At 45.6% G+C, this 21,551-nt stretch overlaps 2 protein-coding genes and 1 long non-coding RNA gene across 3 annotated transcripts in view; 1 reads left to right on the top strand and 2 right to left on the bottom strand.

The window, feature by feature from the left end:
• nlgn4xa (neuroligin 4 X-linked a) overlaps window positions 1–11,505 on the bottom strand; it is a 109,692-nt gene extending 98,187 nt beyond the window's left edge. The window contains exon 1 of the mRNA XM_079582012.1: window positions 11,335–11,505. The gene's annotated coding sequence lies outside the window, so the exon portion shown is untranslated. The remainder of the gene's footprint in view (window positions 1–11,334) is intronic.
• The window catches only part of pudp (pseudouridine 5'-phosphatase), a 312,024-nt gene that overhangs the window by 202,991 nt on the left and 87,482 nt on the right, over window positions 1–21,551 (bottom strand). The gene's annotated exons all lie outside the window — the stretch shown is intronic.
• The window catches only part of LOC306982236, a 173,021-nt gene that overhangs the window by 86,410 nt on the left and 65,060 nt on the right, over window positions 1–21,551 (top strand). The gene's annotated exons all lie outside the window — the stretch shown is intronic.

Raw genomic sequence — 21,551 nt, 5'->3', positions numbered from 1 at the left:
GACACTGATCACATGACACCATCGACCAATCGGGACAGACGTGTTTCCCACACTCATTATCAGTGTAAGTCGTGAGTCGCTCTGATGATTCTCAGTCTCTCTATAACGGCTCAGATCAGAGCGCTTCAGCTGCAGAAGAAGAGACGACCACAGTGAGCAGGTCTCAGAGCGACAGAACCTGGTTTAAAAGTTCACTGCGCCTGACGTGTGGCTCCTGACACAGCGTCTCTGAGGCGCCGGCGGTGACTGACAGGGCGCGCGATGGCTGTAACGGGACGTGGGCTCAGGCCGTCGTTAGCGGGACGCTTCAGAGGCGCCGCATTCACGCCGAAATAAAGGGGAAATGTCAGAATCAAAACAGCAACTAACGCGATCACAGGCGGCGAGCGAGAGCGGAGCAGGCGGGACGATCACGAGGACGGACGTGGAGTTTGGGGAGACGAGGTGAGCGTTACTGGTTTAAAGGTGTGTGAGGGCAGGAGGAACATCTGAGGAACATCTGTGTGAAACATCTTATTATTGAGGAAAAGTCCAGTTAACATGAATATAAACAACTCACATGAAGTGATCTGAGTTTCATGAACTCAAACACTCGGCCGCACCAGCAGTGGCTGACTTTATTTAATTTTTTTTTTATTAGGATACTTTGATTAAATGCCATTAGCATTAGCATACTGCTGCTAGTCGGGGGATTTATATTTGTGCAGATTAAAACTAACTCAGCGATTGGATTCTCAGTCACTGATTCTGTTGGCGATTCGGACACAGGCCACGACTTTCTCTGAGCTGCGTGACATGAGGCGCGTCGGCTGCAGATATGTCTTTGTTTTTATCTGAATTTATGTATTGTTACAAACGTTTATTTTATGAAACAGAACGACTGTTTTGGCACTTTTACAGGCGTTACTATCATCACAAAAAAAGGAAGAAAAAAAATATCACAGAAAGTCGGTCAGAGCCCGGTGTCCGAACACCAGCAGATTGAGTGACGACATCTGCTAAAAGTTCAATAAACTCCGGGAATATACTTTATTCTGTGATAAAAACCAAACTCAGAGACAGTGGAATATTTATGGATAAATATGAGTCAGATACGCTTTTACTTCACATGGATTTTACGTGAATGGCTTGGATTATTCGAGAGGAAGCTGTCGGTCATTTAACAGCTCAAGCTTAAGGTTAGCAGCTAACGTTAGCATCTTTTCACCATAACCGTTTATATTTAGGTCGTTTATTCATGAGAAACACAAACACACGACTGAAACAGCTGATTTACTTCAGTCGTGTTTAGTTCAAAGACCTGTCTCTGTCAGGCTCTTCTCCCACTCTCGCAATGCATTGTGGTCTATATTGACCCGTTTAGTGAACCATCGATGCTCACTACTTTTCGAGATGCATTGTGGGAAATTTCGAGTGCCCTACTTTATTCTCTCTGGACATTCGGACACCCTTACAACATGTGACCACTATATAGTCACTATATAGTGACTATATAGTGACTATATAGTCACTATATAGTCACTATATAGTCACTATATAGAGAATAGTGTGGACATTCGGACACAGCCTTTGTTGATGAAAGTTGTGTTTTAAAATGATAAGAGCCAAAGCAGGTGTTCAGGAAAGGCCTATGGGATGTACCTGCTCCAATATTAATGTCATATAGCCAAGGATATTTGTTTACAGTTTTTCCATTAGCCTATTAATCTATAAATGATCATCTCATCTGCAATTAAAGACAAGACTTTATTCATGGAGAAGAGAGACAATCCTCAGTATCGGCATCGGGAGCTGAATCGGTGCATCTCTATTAGATATATTTTACTGCAATAATAAACATGTAAAGTCAGCGACATCTACATGACTTCCATGACTGGATTCAAAGAATATATATATTCCGTCTAAACGAACAAAGACCTGCAGCTCGTGATCCCAAACCCACTCCTGCTCAAACCGGCCACAGAGAAACTCAATCCCCCACTTGTTTGTCCCTCTGCGCCTCCCGTCTTTGCACCGAGGTGATTCTGGGTCAAACACGAGTCTCCGGATTAACTTCCACAAAACCAATTTCCTGGTTTTGTCGCGGCTTGTTCGACCCGGTTAATATTTTGCGAACACGCGTTTCCAGGGGATTATCCGGGAGATGCTGTCCATGTTTGGCCTTTTATTTTATTTCATACATTCCTCATCACGAGAGCAAACGTGTAAAGACTCAAAACCAAAGCAGGAATAAATAAGAGACATGTTTTGTGACGGGATTATCCAGATCCGGGCCGTGTTTTTTCCTCGTTTCTCATCAAAAACGAAGCGGAAAGAGAGAGAGATTGAAGTTTGGGAGTCGTCTCGGGACAATCAGCCGAGTCGGGAGATTGTGGAGCCGTGTTCCATCGCGGGACGATCTGTGAGTTCACGGCGAAGAAGAAGAAGAAGAAGAAGAAAACGAATCCAGGACCGGCTCCAGTGCACTTCTATGTGAAATATCAGCCCCAAATAAATCAGAACCTGCAGCTGTGGGTTGTTTTTTTAGGAGAAACTTTACCCTGTGGAGCTGCACAATGTTCAGGAAGATTAGATTTGCAATTTCTGTTTAAGGCGAAGACGCTGCAGGTGAAGAGGGAAAAATACACTCAGAGAAAATGTGTGGTTTTGTTTTGTGACGTTTTAGTTACACAGATTTGCTCAGAGGGATTTTGTTTTTTGGATAAACTGTAGGTGAAAAGATCTGCATATAGACACATATCGCCTTGTTTTTGGGCTCAAAGCTCAATAAATAAGGCAGGAGAGAAAGAAGGAAAGAAAGAAGGGAAGATTTGCTCAGAGGGATTTGGGTTTTTGGATAAACTATAAGTGAAAAGATCTGCATAAAGACACATTTTGCCTTGTTTTTAGGTTCAAAGCTCAACAAATAAGGCAGGAGAGAAAGAATTCATTAGTGGAAAGAAGGAAAGAAGGGAAGAAGGAAGGAAAGAAGGGAGGGGAGAAGGAAGGAATTAGAGAAGGAAGGAAAGAAAGAAGGAAGGAACCAAAAAAAGAAAGAAGGGAAGATTTGCTTAGAGGGATTTTGTTTTTTGGACAAACTGTAGGTGAAAAGATCTGCATAAAGAGACATTTCGCCTTGTTTTGGGTTCAAAGCTCAACAAATATGGCAGGAAAGAAAGAATTCATTCTTGGAAGGAAGGGAAGAAGGAAAGAAGGAAAGAAGGGATGGGAGAAGGAAGGAATTAGAGAATGAAGGAAGGAAAGAAGGAAGTAAAGACAGAAGGAAGGAAGGAAGGAAGGAAGGAAGGAAGGAAGGAAGGAAGGAAGGAAGGAAGGAAGGAAGGAAGGAAGGAAGGAAGGGAAGACGGAACCAAAAAAAGAAGGAAGGGGAGAAGAAAAGAAAGAAGGAAAGATTTGCTCAGAGGGATTTTGTTTTTTGGATAAACTGTAGGTGAAAAGATCTGCATAAAGACACATTTCGCCTTGTTTTGGGTTCAAAGCTCAATAAATATGGCAGGAAAGAAAGAATTCATTCTTGGAAGGAATGCAAGGAAGGAAGGAAGGAAGGAATTAGAGAATGAAGGAAGGAAGGAAGGAAGGAAGGAAGGAAGGAAGGAAGGAAGGAAGGAAGGAAGGAAGGAAGGAAGGAAGGAAGGAAGGAAGAAAAGAAAGGAGGAGGGGAGAAGGAAGGAAGGATGGCAGGAAAGAAGGAACCGAAAAAAGAAGGAAGAAAAGAAAGAAGGGAAGATTTGCTCAGAGGGATTTTGTTTTTTGGATAAACTGTAGGTGAACAGATCTGCATAAAGACACATTTGCCTTGTTTTAGGTTCAAAGCTCAACAAATAAGGCAGGAAAGAAAGAATTCATTCTTGGAAGGAATGGAAGGAATGGAAGGAAGGAAGGAAGGAAGGAAGGAAGGAAGGAAGGAAGGAAGGAAGGAAGGAAGGAAGGAAGGAAGGAAGGAAGGAAGGAAGGAAGGAAGGAAGGAAGGAAGGAAGGAAGGAAGGAAGGAAGGAAGGAAGGAAAGAAAGAAGAAAAGAAAGAAGGGAAGATTTGCTCAGAGGGATTTTGTTTTTGGATAAACTATAAGTGAACCGATCTTCATAAAGACACATTTTGCCTTGTTTTTAGGTTCAAAGCTCAACAAAAAGCGAGAAAGAAAGAAAGAATAGAAAGTCTAAAGTTTAGTCCCTTTGTCTGCACATGTTGGAGTGACTTCCTGGATATTTCCTTTCCTGGGATCGTAAAGGCAGGTCTGTTTTTGACTCTGCCATCGTTATGGGAGAAAACAACTTTCCTCACAAAGCCGCTCCCTCTCCTCTATCCTCCTCCTCCTCCTCCTCCCTATCCTCCTCCTCCTCCTCCTCCCTCTCCTCCTCCTCCTCCCTATCCTCCTCCTCCTCCTCCTCTATCCTCCTCCTCGTTCTAAACTCACTTTTGTTTCTATCCGGTGATGATTCCGCAGTGACGGGACATTTGCAGTTTCGACAGCGGCGCCGCGGTCACACCTGTCCAGCTGCTGACGGGACAGTCTCTCTCTCTCTCCTGGACGTGTGGGCGGCCGAGACTGATCAGCTTCTCCCACTGAGTTTGAGGAACAAACTTTACGCTTCGCCTGTCTCACTCTGGAGGTGCTCGGCTTTTAAATCAGGACAAGACGGCCGAGGGTCAGAGCGTTTTAAACCACTAAGAGCGTCTAAAAGATAAAAATGTATGGTTTTACTTTATATTACTTTATATTTTAGTTACAAAGATTTGCTCGGAGGGATTTGGGGTTTTGAATAAACTTTAAGTGAAAAGATCTGCATGAAGACACAGTTCACCTGGTTTATGGTTCAAAGCTCAATAAATAAGACAGGAAAGAAGGGAAGGAAGAAGGAAGGAAGAAGGAAGGAAGGAAGGAAGGAAGGAAAGAAGGAAGGAAAGAAGGAAGGAAGAAGGAAGGAAGAAGGAAGGAAGGAAGGAAGGAAGAAGGAAGGAAAGAAGGAAGGAAGGAAGGAAGGAAGGAAGAAGGAAGGAAAGAAGGAAGGAAGAAGGAAGGAAAGAAGGAAGGAAGGAAAGAAGGAAGGAAAGAAGGAAGGAAGAAGGAAGGAAGGAAGGAAGAAGGAAGGAAGAAGGAAGGAAGAAGGAAGGAAAGAAGGAAGGAAGGAAAGAAGGAAGGAAAGAAGGAAGGAAGAAGGAAGGAAGAAGGAAGGAAGGAAGGAAGGAAGAAGGAAGGAAAGAAGGAAGGAAGGAAGGAAGGAAGGAAGAAGGAAGGAAAGAAGGAAGGAAGAAGGAAGGAAAGAAGGAAGGAAGGAAAGAAGGAAGGAAAGAAGGAAGGAAGAAGGAAGGAAGGAAGGAAGGGAAGATTTGCTCAGAGGGATTTTGTTTTTTGGATAAACTGTAGGTGAAAAGATCTGCACAAAGACACATTTTGCCTTGTTTTTAGGTTCAAAGCTCAATAAATAAGGCAGGAAGGAAGGAAGGAACTGAAAAAACAAGGAGGGAAAGAAGGAAAGAAAGAAGGGAAGATTTGCTCAGAGGGGTTTTGTTTTTGGATAAACTATAAGTGAACAGATCTGCATAAAGACACATGACAAGAAGGAAGGAAGGAAAGAAAGAAGGAAAGAAAGAAGGAAGCAACCGTGTGCCTGTGCAGGAGCTGGGATTCAACCCCCCGACCTTCCCATCATGAGCCGACCCGCTCCACCCCCTGCTCCACAGTGAGGCGGGGCAGACAGTACAGATGTGCAGTCACGCTTCTCTCAGTCTAAATACAGATAAAACTACATCTGCAGCTGTTTGAACTGTGCTCCACAAATACACGGGCCTTATAAGTCGACCTGAGAGGAAACCAGGAGGAGACTCAGCACCAGCGCTCTGAGCGGGTACATGTGGAGGTTGTGGGAAACGGGTCGGCTCGTGTGTTCATGTGTGTTCGTGTGTGTGTTCGTGTTTGTGTGTTTTTGCAGAGACTTCATTTTGACAGATTGCCTCACCGAGCTGAGCACAGTCACAGCTGTCTGAGAACAACAGTCTGCTAAATATAATCAAGTACGTGCCAAGACCACGGGGGGGGGCGGGGCTTAACCGGGGTTAAACTACAGGGCACTGTAGTTAAAGCACTGACAAATCACCCTGCAGGAGACGAGGGCTAAACTCAGGCTAAACCGGGACTAAATATAGACGATAGTGTTCGACCACAGGCATAAAGTCGGCCATCTTTAACCTCAGCAGTAAAACAACAGCGACCTGATGATCTAAAGGGCATTTGAGACCGACAAATCCACACATTCTTCCTCTGAAACACTGAAGAGGCACCAAGAACATTAAAGGAAGCAAAGAAGGGGCAAACAAGGAGGCATCCGGGCAAGACTCACAGCTAAGCCAAGTCTGGAAATTGAGAGTTTGTGTGTCGGAGAAAAGATCTTTAACCCCTTAACTCCCACCTGAACCGAGCACATTTTCTCCAGTTTGGCTTTACCTCAGTCCAAAAGCTTCTGAAAAAAAAAAGTGAAAATAGCAACAAAACTGAGACGAAAACAATGATGGAAATGTGACAAAAAAGTGACGAAAACATTGACAAAAAAGTGACGAAAAATTGATGAAAAGGTGGAAAAAATGTCCAAAAAAAATTACAAAAATGTAACAAAAATTTGATAAAAATGTGACAAAAATGTGATAAAAAATTTGACCAAAAAATACAAAAATGTGACGAAAAATGACAAGAAAAATGACAAAAAAGTTACAAAAATGAGTTGAATACCCAACAAAAAAATGATGGAAAAAACTCTGATGACGTGAGGAAAAAGATCCTCTCGGTTCAGGCGGGAGTTAAGAGGTTAATAAAACTGGACAGAGGACATGGTCATACTCGACTTCCGGGTCCAACGGAACTGAAGCCTCTTCACTGTGATGAGATTCAGCTGATTTTAACACAGAACCTTTTTAAAGCAGAACTACGTAACTTATCGACCTTCATAAATCCTTTTAGTCCCTGTGGGGGTGATACAAGTGTTAATGTGATGATTGGAGCGTCTTTCATCTCCGCCTGGTGTCACCGGACCGGAGTCACCAATACACACTAATGGAATCATGAGGAAGAAGCTAACAGGCTAACGGGCAAAGCTAACTGTGGGCTAGCACCACTTAAACAGTATTTACAGCCAGGTCTGAGTGAAAACAATGATCTGCATTGTGTAACTGGATGAACAATATCCCTCTGTCCCTTTATCCTTTCTGTCAGCGCAGGATTTACTCTCACGGACAATTAATGAGTAAAAGAACGTAACATGTACGACACCTGCAGTGGTGCTTACGGCCTCTAGGGGCAAGAGTTACATCTGATCGCAAAGAAATATTACATTTACTCTGGGTTCTCTGACATTAATTATCTTTTTCTTTCCCACACACCATGAGGGTCCATCCATCCATCCATCCATTTTCTTCCGCTTTATCCGGGGCCGGGTCGCGGGGGCAGCAGTCTCAGCAGAGATGCCCAAACTTCCCGATCCACACACACCATGAGGGTTTATTTTAAATATAAAAATACATTAATTTTGCCTGGAGAAAATGCTATAATATTCTCATTAGGAGTAAAACCGGTTTGGGCCTTTTATCTGTTGTTATTTCAGCAGGAGATTCACATAAAGTTTGTTTTTTGTGTGTTTATCTATGGGATTGTCAACAGTTTGGACCTGGAAGTCGCTTATTATTGTGTGTGACGATGATACTTTGGAATGAATGGCATTTCTGGCGGCCATCTTGTGACTGGCCCTTCCAACCCAGTGCAGTGTAATCAAATGGAAACACCACTCATTTATATACAGTTTTTCTAATGTTATTTCAGTTTTATACTTTAGCTCCATTTGTTCAGGGAAACACTTCAAATCATGCACTTCTACTACTTTAAAACAGTATTTCTGTACTTTTTAACACGACATGACAGTCAGTGATACAGTGAATGCTAACACTGAACAATGGGAATTAATGGAGAAGCTAACGCGGCTAAACAACATGACAACAAACGAGACAAATCAAAGAAATGCCCTGATCCCGACTGAGATACGAGACTTGGACGTGATAAACCAATCACAGACGATGTTGCGTTGGTTGCTATAGGGATGAGTCAACAAAAGGGTAAAGGAGGCCGGATCATAGAAGGTGAATCCCAGCCACTGTCCCACCGCCCCGGGCTGGAGATACAGCCTCATGCTGACTCAGCCTTAGCCCCCAGAGTCACCGTTTTTAATCTCCTTTCTCCAACTAAACTCAGGCAAAGCTGAGATCAAGAGAAAGTGTCATCAGTTGCCGTGAGTCTCTCTCGAAAAGCAAAAACATCAGGTTAGAAATCGAGGCGTGATCGTGGACTTCAACAGCCACATCAGAGCGACAACATCAGAAACTGTTGAAAATCGGAAAGACATCGCTAAGATCAGAGGAAACGTGTCAGAACCAGACTGAGACTTATCCGTTTGTCTGACAACTGTAGAACATCCAGAACCAGGAAGTACGACCATATTAGTCCAGTGCTCTGATCTCTGCACTGGCTTCCTGTCACTCAGAGAACAGAATTTAACCTCTTAATCCCCGCCTTCACCAAACACATTTCCCCCAGTTTCGCTTCACCCAAACAGAGCCGGTTATTCCTTTATTGCAGGGCCGGTTTTCTTCATCGTCAAAAGACCAATTATACAAAATAATCTGAATTAAGACAAAACTTGTGCTTGTTCCATTGGCAAGAACAGGTTTGATCTGTTTTAAGGCCAGAACAAATTTACTTTAGATTTAATCTCTTAATTCAAGTAGATTTAAATCATTTCTTAGTATTCTTAGAGTATTCTTTAAGGTTTATGGCCTAAAAGGGTGCTCTGCCAAGACATTTGAAGGAATTGACAGTATTTTAAACATTTCTAGAGTTCTTTAACAGGCGTTTCATCTCTGATTTGGGTCATAATATTCCTCAAAATCATCTCGAGGGCCAGAGTTTGATGATGGGCTGCATTTAAACTCTCCTCTTGATGTTTGGAGCATCAGGACAGTAGTTTGGTGAACAGAGGAGACAAAAAGCTGCTGTGTTTTTCTCAAATGGGAGTTGAATCCACATTCAGTTACTTTCAATAACTCTAGTTCTCATAATGTGCTTGGTCTAAAAGTAATTCCTGTTGTTACTTAGTGGATTGTTGCTTAGGGCCCCAGAAGGACCAGCACCAGCTCTGGATCTGAAAGCTTCTCGACTGGAGATCCTATAGGCCTGTGTAACGTCTCATTTGAAAGCTAAGGTCTTTTTGCTGTCAGGTTTGGGGATTCTTGTGGGTTTTTATCACATTTTCGTGGCACAACATTACACAAAAAAAACAAAACGCGACCAAAACAGCAATTAGAGCAATTAGAACATGACAAAACACATCAGACAGGACTGAAACGCAAATGACTATAACTCGACAAGGGCTGAAACGACTAATCGATTAATCGACGACTAATCGATTATTGAAAGAGTCGACAACTATTTCAGTCATCGATTAATCGTTTTCTGGCTCACACAGACTAAAATGGAGCAAAAATGATCCAAAAATTTAGCATTTTTGATGAAAACCTACTTTGATTTTATATTTAAGGTCTGTAGTGGTTTGAACAATGTAAATCTCATGAATAGAGCCTCCAACAAACATTTCCCTTTAGTTTACTCCATCAGCACATCCTCAAGCAGCAACACTTAAGCTTTATGTGATCAAAAAATTGAAAAAATACAATTTTCCTACACCATTCGCAGCGATTACAAAATAATTGTTAGTTGCAGCCCTAAACAAGGAAGAAGCTTAGTTGAGCTTTGTCAGCCTTAGCTTTCAAATGAGGCGTGACACGGGCCTCATTTGTAACGCCTTCTTGACCCAGGGCTGTGCGGTCTCGGGTCAACAAACTTTCAGCTCTGGATAAAATGTGCTCAGTGTTGAGGTGAAGAGGTTAAATCTGACACGCTAGAGCCGTACGAACCGGCCCAGAGTCAGGACTAAACACGGTGAGGCTAAAGCTAAACTGAGACAGTGTTTATGGATGGATTCGATCTGCTTTCATGTTATCTGATGCGACCGTGAAGCACTTTGTGTTTGAATCACGCTCTACAAATAAACCTCTTTTTAACACGGATGAGTTTTTGCTGCTGCGCATCGGCTTCAAACAAACAACGCGCAGGTTCAAGACGCCAGAGCCCACGTGACTCCGCCGCTCTGAGGGTGAACGCCTGAGAAGTTTCTATCCCAAACCCTCCAAACCGCAGCGCTGCTTCCTCCTCTCCTCCCTCACTTTGACAGATCACCTTGCAGCAGCAGCAGCAGCGGCGGCAGAGGCAGAAGCGGCGGCGGCACCTTCCCTCCCCCCCCCTCTCTCCCCCCTCTCCCTCCGCTAAAGACCACCGACGCGAGACGTGCCGTTATCCCGGCGACGCCACAGACGACGTGCCCCGTACAGAAGCCCCATGCATGCGCCAAAACTTCACACTTTCACACCCACGTTCCGCCGCACCTCCGCGCCCCGCGACGCGTCCCAGAAACCCCGTTCCCGGACTATTTAAAGGCGTCCACCTTGTTGCGCGCGCGGTCGGCAAGTTTTACGGATGGGCAAGGTCACGCGCGGTAATCTGCCCCGCTCTTCCACGCGCGCGTCTTAAATGGACAGAACGTTTGCAGCAGTGCAGATGTGTGGGTTTTTTAGGTGGTGGAGAGGAAGGAGGGGGGGGGGGGGGGGGAGTGAGGACGAGACCTAAATCACAACCCCACCTGCTCCCACTTCGCGTTTTTTTTAACGTCTGAAAAAAAAAAAAAAAAAACACGCGCTCGGAGAAAACCACACCACCATCTTGTGGCGGCGCTGGAAGCTCCAAAAAAAAAAAAAATAAAAAAAAAATGCTGCGTTTTTTTTTTCCGCTCTCCGACAGTGATGCGTATGCGGCGCGCGTCTTCCACATGTTTATAAACAGAACCAGGCGCGTCACGTTTGCGCGTTGGTTTGTTTTTTCCGCATGCGTTTCGCGCGTAAAGCCATAACGCGATCGGTGTCGAGGTGACGTCTCAAAGTTAACGACATGTTGCGTGCGAGTTGAACACGCACAAACACTGGGGCAAACCATGGGGCGCGCGGAGCGGAGCGGCAACAGCGCCGGTGTGGTGTTAACGCCGCGCGCGTCGATCCCACGCGTTTTGGACGAACCCTCCATCCGAACAGCGAAGTTACGGCTCCGCTTGGCTCTTAGTGTGTCTGGACGGATGCTCCCGACGGGCTCCAGGCGCGGAGTCGTTGAGCAGAGGAGGGGGGGGGAAAAAGCGCTATTGCGTGAGAGAGAAGGAAAAATCCCCCCGGAGACGTAGCGGCGGCACTTACCTGACGCAAACGAGTCCGCGTTTTAAGTCCACATCGGAGGAAAACACGTAAAATCCCAAAGAAGATGAAGGAAGGAGGAAGAGGAGGAGGAAGGAGAAGGAGCGATGTTAAGTCCCGGTGTTACTGCAGCTCACGGCGCGCTCTCCTCTCTGCTGCCGGTGCGCGCGCGCGAGGGGGGGAGCGTGTGTGCGTGCGCGTGAGAGTGAGAGAGAGAGAGAGAGAGAGAGAGGGGGGGGGGGGTGAGGGAGAGGGGAGGGCATGTCAGTAAAATATTCTACTGATGTGTTTTTTATGAATGTAGCGCGCGGGCTGAAGCGGGAGGGAAACCAGGGTGCACGTGCGAGGGGTAAGAAACGGGACTAAACCGGGACTAAACCAGGGCCAAACCAGGACAAAAGGAGGACTAATCCGGGGCAGATGCAGATCAAAAGTCCGAGTCAGAAGAGCTGGTCTGAAACATGGACTGAAGTGCACGAGCTCACACTGGGGAAATACAGTCACGTAAAAGCACATCTTCTCTCAATAATAATAATAATACTGGCTTACGCTTGTATTGCGCTTTACGAGCCTGTGTTACCAAGTTTCTCAAAGCACCACACTGTCCACATTACTCACTCACTCCACGCTCGGTGGAGGTGGTGAGGTGCTATTGCTGCCCTGGGGTAGACTGGCGGAAGCGAGGCAGCCAGTCTCTGACCACCAACCACTCACTCACTGACCACATTACGTCAGGCCTATTGTACATGTTTTGGGAGAACTTGCAAACTCCACATGCCTTTGTCACATTTTTGTAAATTTCTTGTCACATTTTTGTCATTTTTTGTCACATTTTTGTTGCTTTTTTTGTAATTTTTTGTCAATTTTTTGTCAATTTTTGTCATTTTTTGTCACATTTTTGTAAATTTTTTGTCACATTTTTGTCAATTTTTTGTCATTTTTTGTCACATTTTTTGTCACTTTTTTTGTCAATTTTTTGTCATTTTTTGTCACATTTTTGTAAATTTTTTGTCACATTTTTGTCAATTTTTTGTCATTTTTTGTCACATTTTTTGTCAATTTTTTGTCACTTTTTTTGTCAATTTTTTGTCACTTTTTTGTAATTTTTTGTCATTTTTTGTCACATTTTTTGTCAATTTTTTGTCACTTTTTTTGTCAATTTTTTGTCACTTTTTTGTCAATTTTTTGTCATTTTTTGTCACATTTTTTGTCACTTTTTTTGTCAATTTTTTGTCACTTTTTTGTCACTTTTTTGTAATTTTTTGTCACTTTTTTGTCACTTTTTTGTCACTTTTTTTGTCAATTTTTTGTCATTTTTTGTCACATTTTTGTAAATTTTTTGTCACATTTTTGTCAATTTTTTGTCATTTTTTGTCACTTTTTTTGTCAATTTTTTGTCACATTTTTGTCAATTTTTTGTCACTTTTTTTGTCAATTTTTTGTCACTTTTTTGTAATTTTTTGTAATTTTTTGTCATTTTTTGTCACATTTTTTGTCAATTTTTTGTCACTTTTTTTGTCAATTTTTTGTCACTTTTTTTGTCATTTTTGTCACATTTTTGTAATTTTTTTGTCACATTTTTGTCAATTTTTTGTCACATTTTTGTCACATTTTTTGTCAATTTTTTGTCACTTTTTTGTAGATGTTTTGTAGATTTTTTGTCACAATTTTCAATTTTTTGTAACATTTTTGTCAATTTTTTGTCACATTTTTGTCAATTTTTTTGTCACATTTTTGTCGCCTTTTTCCTCACACTGTCACTTCTTGACTACACTTTTTTCAGGAAGTGCACAGATTTGAGTAAAGCCAATGTGGAGAAAATGTGGTGTGTTCAGGTACCCCCACCCCACTCACTGACCACACTACTTCAAGCCTATTGTACATGTTTTGGGAGAAGTTGCAAACTCAACACAGAAAGGTCTCGGGGTCGAACCTGGACAGGGGCGGACTGGCCGTATGTCCGTTCTGGAGGAGCACAGAGGGGCCACCGGTCTGGACTCTCAGTTCTATAAAGGCTCCAAAAGTAAAAAAAAAAAAAAAAAACCTCAATTGTCCATTGTTTGGTTTGCGTTAAAAGCCTAATAATGCACACACTCTGAACAGTAGGTGGCGCTGTGCAGACTCACAACAGGGCAGGAGGTTTGTCCCCGCCGTGTTGCCGTACGGGGAGTGAATGTGGTTTTCTCCTATTTTCTCCCACAAATACTTCAGCGATTACCTGACTGGGCAACTTTTATTTTTGAGAGAGAGTGATGAGGGGGGAGGGAGTGATGAGGGGGGGGGAGTGATGAGGGGGGGGGAGTGATGAGGGGGGGGGAGTGATGAGGGGGGGGGGGGGGGGGCGGGGGGGGGAGAGAGGATCGGCGGAGGTTGTGGAGGATGTTGGAGTGAGTCATTGCGGAGGCAGTAATTGCTCTCACGGCGCGCGACGAGTGTGAGCCGAGAGGACGGGATCAGCGCGTGAGGAGAGATCAGCTCCCGTGCATCACCTCCCCCCCCCCTTCTACTCCCCCCCCTCCCTCCCTCTCTCTCTCTCCCCCCTCTCTCTCTCCTCACACCTGAAGAGATCGAGCCATTCTGGAAACATAACGTCATGGCGTCTGGTGAAGAGAGCTCCAAATACGTCCTGAAGTCCATGACGCAAAACGATCAAAACAAAACATCAACAACCATCTTATTTCAACTGAATTAAAAACATTTGTATCAAGTTTGAGCGCATTTTCTCCAGTTTGGCTTTACCCAAATCTAAAAACTTCTCCAATGGAGCTCACAGCCTATAGGACAGAGGAACGCCTCATTTCAAAGCGACAAAATGGATCTAACTGATCTTTTTCCTCACGTTGTTGCTGTGATGATGTCACTTCTTTGACTTTTTTCATCATCACTATTCACTTAGGTTTGTTGATTTTTTGTCACATTTTTCCCTTTTTTGTCACTTTTTGTCTCTTTTTTGTCTCATTTTTTGTCACATTTTGTGTCACATTTTTGTCATGTTTTTGTTATTTTTTTGTCATTTTTTTGTCTCTTTTTTGTCAAATTTTTGTCACATTTTTGTCAATTTTTTGTCACATTTTTGTTAAGTTTTTGTCACATTTTGTCTCTTTTTTGTCACATTTTTGTCACATTTTTGTCAATTTTTTGTAATTTTTTGTCACATTTTTGTCACATTTATGTCATTTTTTTGTCTCATTTTTGTTGCTTTTTTGTCACATTTTTGTCAATTTTTTGTAATTTTTTGTAATTTTTTTGTCACATTTTTGTCACATTTTTGTCACATTTTTGTCACATTTTTGTCACATTTATGTCATTTGTTTGTCACTTATTTGTCATTTTTTTGTCTCATTTTTGTTGTTTTTTTTTGCTTTTTTGTCACATTTTTGTCCATTTTTTGTCACATTTTTGTTGCTCTTTTGTCATTTTTTGTCTCATTTTTTGTCACATTTTGTGTCACATTTTTGTCACATTTTTGTCTTTTTTTGGCACATTTTTGTCAATTTTTTGTCGCCTTTTTCTCACATTGATGTCACTTTTTGACTACGCTTTTTTCAGGAAGTGCACAGATTTGAATAAAGCCAGAGTGGAGAAAAGGTGGTGTTCAGGTACCTCCACCTATGGACTGATTTGTTAAAATGAAAACTGCCTTATGACCACGTTACTTCGTGCTTCCAAAGAAACTTTCTGAAAACATGTGTGTTTCTTCATGTGGATCCAGCCTCAGCGTGTCAGACATGTGAAATATATATCTTTGTAAATTAAATTGACTCCTTGACCTCACATGAAGCACTTTAGAGAAACATCTGCACTTAAATGAATAAAAGTGGGATTCTGGCCCGGCCTCGGAGCCGCATTAGGGATTCAGCTCGGCTCGTACGGTGAGGGACGGCGGCGTGTCAACAAAGCAGAACTGACTGAGGAGAATATGTGCGGAATTAATAATGGATTCAGAGACAGAGCCGAGGAGCCGGGATTAAAACCGGGCCCAAAAAAAGTGTGGGAATGAAGCGAAAGGTGTGTTCAGATCCGGGCCAGACCGCGGGAAAAAAGACTCTCCCGCTGCCATGTTTATTTCATGACCTTTTGTGGACTTGGGGTTTGTTTTCCCGCACTTACACATTCACAAACACTGACACGCTTGTATCAAGGCGGCGCACGGAATCCCCCCGACAACACTGAGGATATTGTGTCCTTACAAATGGGTCTCAAAAGTTCTTCAAACAGAAGACGTAGCTATGGCCTTGTGCAAAAATGAAAACCCTCTGGCCTCCCTCTGGCCTCCCTCTGGCCTCCCTCTGGCCTCTCTCTGGCCTCCCTCTGGCCTCCCTCTGGCCTCCCTTTGGCCTCCCTCTGGCCTCCCTCTGGCCTCCCTCTGGCCTCCCTCTGGCCTCTCTCTGGCCTCTCTCTGGCCTCCCTCTGGCCTCTCTCTGGCCTCTCTCTGGCCTCTCTCTGGGCTCTCTCTGGCCTCCCTCTGGCCTCTCTCTGGCCTCCCTCTGGCCTCTCTCTGGCCTCTCTCTGGCCTCTCTCTGGGCTCTCTCTGGCCTCCCTCTGGCCTCTCTCTGGCCTCCCTCTGGCCTCTCTCTGGCCTCTCTCTGGCCTCCCTCTGGCCTCCCTCTGGCCTCCCTCTGGCCTCCCTCTGGCCTCTCTCTGGCCTCTCTCTGGGCTCTCTCTGGCCTCCCTCTGGCCTCTCTCTGGCCTCTCTCTGGGCTCTCTCTGGCCTCCCTCTGGCCTCTCTCTGGCCTCCCTCTGGCCTCTCTCTGGCCTCTCTCTGGCCTCTCTCTGGGCTCTCTCTGGCCTCCCTCTGGCCTCTCTCTGGCCTCCCTCTGGCCTCTCTCTGGCCTCTCTCTGGCCTCCCTCTGGTCTCTCTCTTGCCTCTCTCTTGCCTCTCTCTGGCCTCTCTCTGGCCCTCCCTCTGGCCCTCCCTCTGGCCCTCCCTCTGGCCCTCCCTCTGGCCTCCCTCTGGCCTCCCTCTGGCCCTCCCTCTGGCCCTCCCTCTGGCCCTCCCTCTGGCCCTCCCTCTGGCCTCCCTCTGGCCTCTCTCTGGCCTCCCTCTGGCCTCTCTCTGGCCTCCCTCTGGCCTCCCTCTGGCCTCCCTCTGGCCTCTCTCTGGCCTCCCTCTGGCCTCTCTCTGGCCTCCCTCTGGCCTCCCTCTGGCCTCTCTCTGGCCTCCCTCTGGCCTCCCTCTGGCCTCCCTCTGGCCTCCCTCTGGCCTCCCTCTGGCCTCTCTCTGGCCTCTCTCAGGCCTCTCTCTGGCCTCCCTCTGGCCTCCCTCTGGTCTCTCTCTGGCCTCTCTCAGGCCTCTCTCTGGCCTCCCTCTGGCCTCCCTCTGGCCTCCCTCTGGTCTCCCTCTGGCCTCTCTCTGGCCTCTCTCTGGCCTCTCTCAGGTCTCTCTCTGGCCTCTCTCTGGACTCCCTCTGGCCTCTCTCTGGACTCCCTCTGGCCTCCCTCTGGTCTCTCTCTGGCCTCTCTCAGGTCTCCCTCTGGCCTCCCTCTGGCCTCTCTCTGGCCTCTCTCTGGTCTCCCTCTGGCCTCTCTCTGGTCTCCCTCTGGCCTCCCTCTGGCCTCTCTCTGGCCTCCCTCTGGCCTCCCTCTGGCCTCTCTCTGGCCTCTCTCTGGCCTCCCTCTGGTCTCCCTCTGGCCTCTCTCTGGCCTCTCTCTGGCCTCCCTCTGGTCTCTCTCTGGCCTCTCTCAGGCCTCTCTCTGGCCTCCCTCTGGCCTCCCTCTGGCCTCTCTCTGGCCTCCCTCTGGTCTCTCTCTGGCCTCTCTCAGGCCTCTCTCTGGCCTCCCTCTGGCCTCCCTCTGGCCTCTCTCTGGCCTCTCTCTGGCCTCCCTCTGGTCTCCCTCTGGCCTCTCTCTGGCCTCTCTCTGGCCTCCCTCTGGTCTCTCTCTGGCCTCTCTCAGGCCTCTCTCTGGCCTCCCTCTGGCCTCCCTCTGGTCTCCCTCTGGCCTCTCTCTGGCCCCTCTCTGGCCTCTCTCTGGCCTCTCTCTGGCCTCTCTCTGGCCTCTCTCAGGCCTCTCTCTGGCCTCCCTCTGGCCTCTCTCTGGCCTCTCTCTGGCCTCCCTCTGGTCTCTCTCTGGCCTCTCTCAGGCCTCTCTCTGGCCTCCCTCTGGCCTCCCTCTGGCCTCTCTCTGGCCTCTCTCTGGCCTCTCTCTGGCCTCCCTCTGGTCTCCCTCTGGCCTCTCTCTGGCCTCCCTCTGGTCTCTCTCTGGCCTCTCTCAGGCCTCTCTCTGGCCTCCCTCTGGCCTCCCTCTGGTCTCCCTCTGGCCTCTCTCTGGCCCCTCTCTGGCCTCTCTCTGGCCTCTCTCTGGCCTCTCTCTGGCCTCCCTCTGGCCTCCCTCTGGCCTCCCTCTGGCCTCCCTCTGGTCTCTCTATGGCCTCCCTCTGGCCCTCCCTCTGGCCTACATTTCCCCCTCATATCCCCGCCATCTCCAGCAGAAGTTTCAAAGTGAAATCTCAAAGTTGACATTTTTCCCGTCTTCCCTTCAGCGTCTCTCCTTCCTCCTCCTCTTCCTCTCGTGTTGCCTTCACTGACCTTTCCCCGCTCCGTTCCCGTCAGAGCGCATTAATCCGCGCTCGAACTCGGCGCAGCCTGGTGCTTTTTTTACCCAGAACCCTCTGCAGCGGTAAAACAGGGCCGCGGCGGGTTTAATGTCCCTCGTAAAAACGTAATTAAATTAGCGTATCTTTTTAAGCGCTGCGGTTTTTTGCTGCGTTCGGGGAAATGCGGCGTTTACAACCTTCTGCCGCGGCGGACACTGGTTCTGGGGTAAACACGCATGTCGGCCGTTAAACACACGACATGAGGGCTTTTATTTTGAAAGGACTCGGCTTTAGTTTATTGGCTGGGACTGAATGGAAGCGTGTTTACATTAAATGACCCAAAGTCCTACAAGGTTTGAACATGATTCTCGTTAGTAGCTCTTCGCCCGCCCACAGGAACGTCTGATCACCACAGACTCTGCTCAGGAACAAAGATCTACGGCTCTACTTTCAATAAAGAAAGTGTTTTATGAAAGGTTTATCGGTGACTTCTTATTTGGCAAATGAACAATCTAGGGACTGGCCCGATACTCACGTCCCGATACCAGAAGCCGATACCACTTCCACATAGAGCTGACTTTATTACAGACGACACTCCCTAAATCAGAGTCTGAGCTGGATTAAACCAGAGCTAAATGTTGTTAGTGCTGCAGCGTGGAGTGTTTACAACATACAGGCTAATGATGCTAATGTTGCTAACTAGCCGCTAACTCTCCGCTAACAGTTCTGCCGTTTCTGAAGCCGTTTTATGCCCAGGGGTTTATTCATCCCGAAAAACTAACCCAGCGACTAAAAAGTCCTCAGAAAAAAACAAATTAAAGACATACAGCATGTTTATATTGAGGAAAGCAATGAAAATGCTGAAGCTACTGGAGACCATTGAACTGCAGTAATAAGTAACATCTCAATACTATTGTTAAATAAAAATACATAAATGAATAAAGCACAAGCATTGAGGAGCTTTAGGACATGAGCTGTTCTGTCTATGATGGGCAGAGCAATACAATAAAATAAAATAAAATGGCATCTGTTAAATTCTGACATAACTACAAGTGTCGCCTACTTTACTCAAGGAAACGTAAATGAGTAAATTAACTAATTACAAACAAATCTGCTGTGAAAAAGTCCGCCTATAAACCGTCTATTCACTTCAAAAAGTCTGTGAAAGAAAATGCCTTGTTCTCGTATCGGTATTCGGTATCGGCGAGTGCTTAAATCAAAGTACTCGTATCGGTTTTAGAAAAAGTGGTATCGAGTTCGGGAAAGTCTACAGTTACCATGGAGATGCAGCTGTTAGCATACATTTCCATTGACTAACATTAGCTAAAAACAGTTTATAAAGTGGAGAAAATAGCCGTTGAACAGCTCCGTTAGCTGCTGAGTCACTGCTGGTAAAAACATCTAACTCACTGTGGTGTCCAAGTGTTTTAATGTGAACAGTAACTCCAGTATTTTAACTTCTAAAATCTCCATTAGTTTATAATTGCTGCTAATCCCATAATGCTTAGCGATATGACGTCACATTCCTGAACTCTATAAGTGTTTTCATCAAAAACAGTCCGACTTTGGATTGAACATTGGATCAGCACTTGGGCGGCGAGTGATGATGTAACTGCCTGACCACGCCCCCCTCACACCAAAAACAGTCTGTCCGGCTCGTGTGGCTGCAGTGAAGCTATGGCGAGTGTTTTTACTCCGTGATGAAAGGATGAAGCTTAGAACAAGACGTAAAGATGAAGAAAGCATTTCCTTGATAAATATCTCTTTGTATCTCACTTTTTCATGGCTGTTTTTGCCAATTATTTGTTGTGTTTTCATCCTAGTTTTCTTCTCGGGTTTTGTCGCCATCTTTTTATTGAAGAAGCTTGTTGATTTGGGTAAAGCTAAACTGCTCAGTTGAGGTGAGGGTTAAGAGGTTTAAGCCTAACTAAGATGAATACTTGCTAGAGGAATGAGAGCATTATTAACAAACTAAACTCTTTTTGGGTCACAGCTCGGTATTTTAGATAAATGGTGGATCAAAACAAACCAGTTGAGACCCACTGGTTTAGATTAGATCAGAGCTTCTTCTGAGCTGCCGTCACTATCACTGGAAAAAAAAATAAAAAAATCTTATCCTCTGAACTCCCGCCTGAACCGAGAGCATTTTCTACAGTTCAGCTTTACCCAAATCCTGTAGGCCAGTGTAACACCTCATTTGAAAGCTAAGATCTACAAAGCTAAATTGATGTTTTTCCTCACATCATCAGATTTTTTTTCATCACTTTTTCGATTTTTTTTTGTCACTTTTTTGTCAAATTATTCAATTTTTTTTGTCACTTTTTCATCCATTTTTTTGTCAATTTTTCGTCAAATTTTTCTCACTTTTTTGTTCATTTTTTGTAAATTTTTTGTCACTTTTTTGTCAATTTTTTGTCAATTTTTGTCATTTTTTTGTACATTTATCGTACTTTTTTTCTCACTTTTTTCACATTTTCATCATTGTTTTCGTCTCAGTTTTGTTGCTATTTTCACACCTTTTTTCCAGAAGCTTTTGGACTGGGGTAAAGCTGGAGAAAATGTGCTCGGTTCAGGTGGGAGTTAAGGGGTTGAGGAAGAATTACACACATTTACTTGAACCACTGGAAAAGATTTCAACATCACTCAAAGATGCGCGAGTGGCCCCAGAACAACACTGTGCTGTAGTAAAAAGCTGTAATAGTGCTCCATGTGTAACACCCTGACTTTAAATCCTAACATATCAGCCCAGACCCGCTCCCCCCGACTGTGACCGGCTGCACCGCGGCGGCAGAGTGTCGGCAGAGTGTTGGCCCGGGGCCGTACAAACACAAACACCAGGCCTGTGCCGGCGCCGCCGAGCGTGACAATGGGCTTTAGCGGCGCGTCTCTGTCCGTCTGCGAGCCGTGACAGGAGCGGCGCTAAACAGCTCCACTCACAGGGAACGTACACGGATAATTACAGGAGAGGAGAGAGAGGGGGGGGAGAGGAGAGAGGGGGGAGAGGAGAGAGAGGAGAGAGGAGAGAGAGGGGGGAGAGGAGAGAGAGGAGAGAGGAGAGAGAGGAGAGAGAGAGAGAGGGGGGAGAGAGGAGAGAGAGGAGAGAGGAGAGGGAGGAGAGAGAGGAGAGAGAGGAGAGAGAGGAAAGAGAGAGGAGAGAGGAGAGAGAGGAGAGAGAGGAGAGAGAGAGGAGGGAGAGAGGAGAGAGAGGGGGGAGAGGGGAGAGAGAGTAGAATCCCGAAGAAGAAGCTAACAGGCTAACGGGCAAAGCTAACTGCGGGCTAGCATCCAGGGCTGGACTGGCAGAAAAAATCGGCCCGGGACTTTTGGGTCAAGACCGGCCCTCTAAAAAAAAAACAGTCATATTCAATGCAATAGTGGAGGTGATGAGCAAAACAATGAACCCTTGACTTGAACTAAAACAGTATAAGCTACGAATCGAGGACAACAGCTGCTGTTGTTTCTGCTGAATTCAAGCTAACGCCTCATCTCACCTTCTCAAAACCAACCAAATGATCCCACTGTAGATTGAGGATGAAACGGTCAAACTCATCTCAGAGTTACAGAGCTGTGGAGTGAGAATAGAAGTCCAAAAAAGGCCAAACATTGTAAATCCTTTCAATGGAAACTAGAAGATTTCCAAACTGCACTGACGACGAGGGGCAAGACAGAGTCACCTGGCAACTCC

The sequence above is a fragment of the Gobius niger genome, assembly GCF_951799975.1.
Source record: "Gobius niger genome assembly, chromosome: 23".
NCBI lineage: Eukaryota > Metazoa > Chordata > Actinopteri > Gobiiformes > Gobiidae > Gobius > Gobius niger.
The sequence above is the reverse complement of the archived record's forward strand: the minus strand, read 5'-3'. Positions and strand labels throughout refer to the sequence as shown.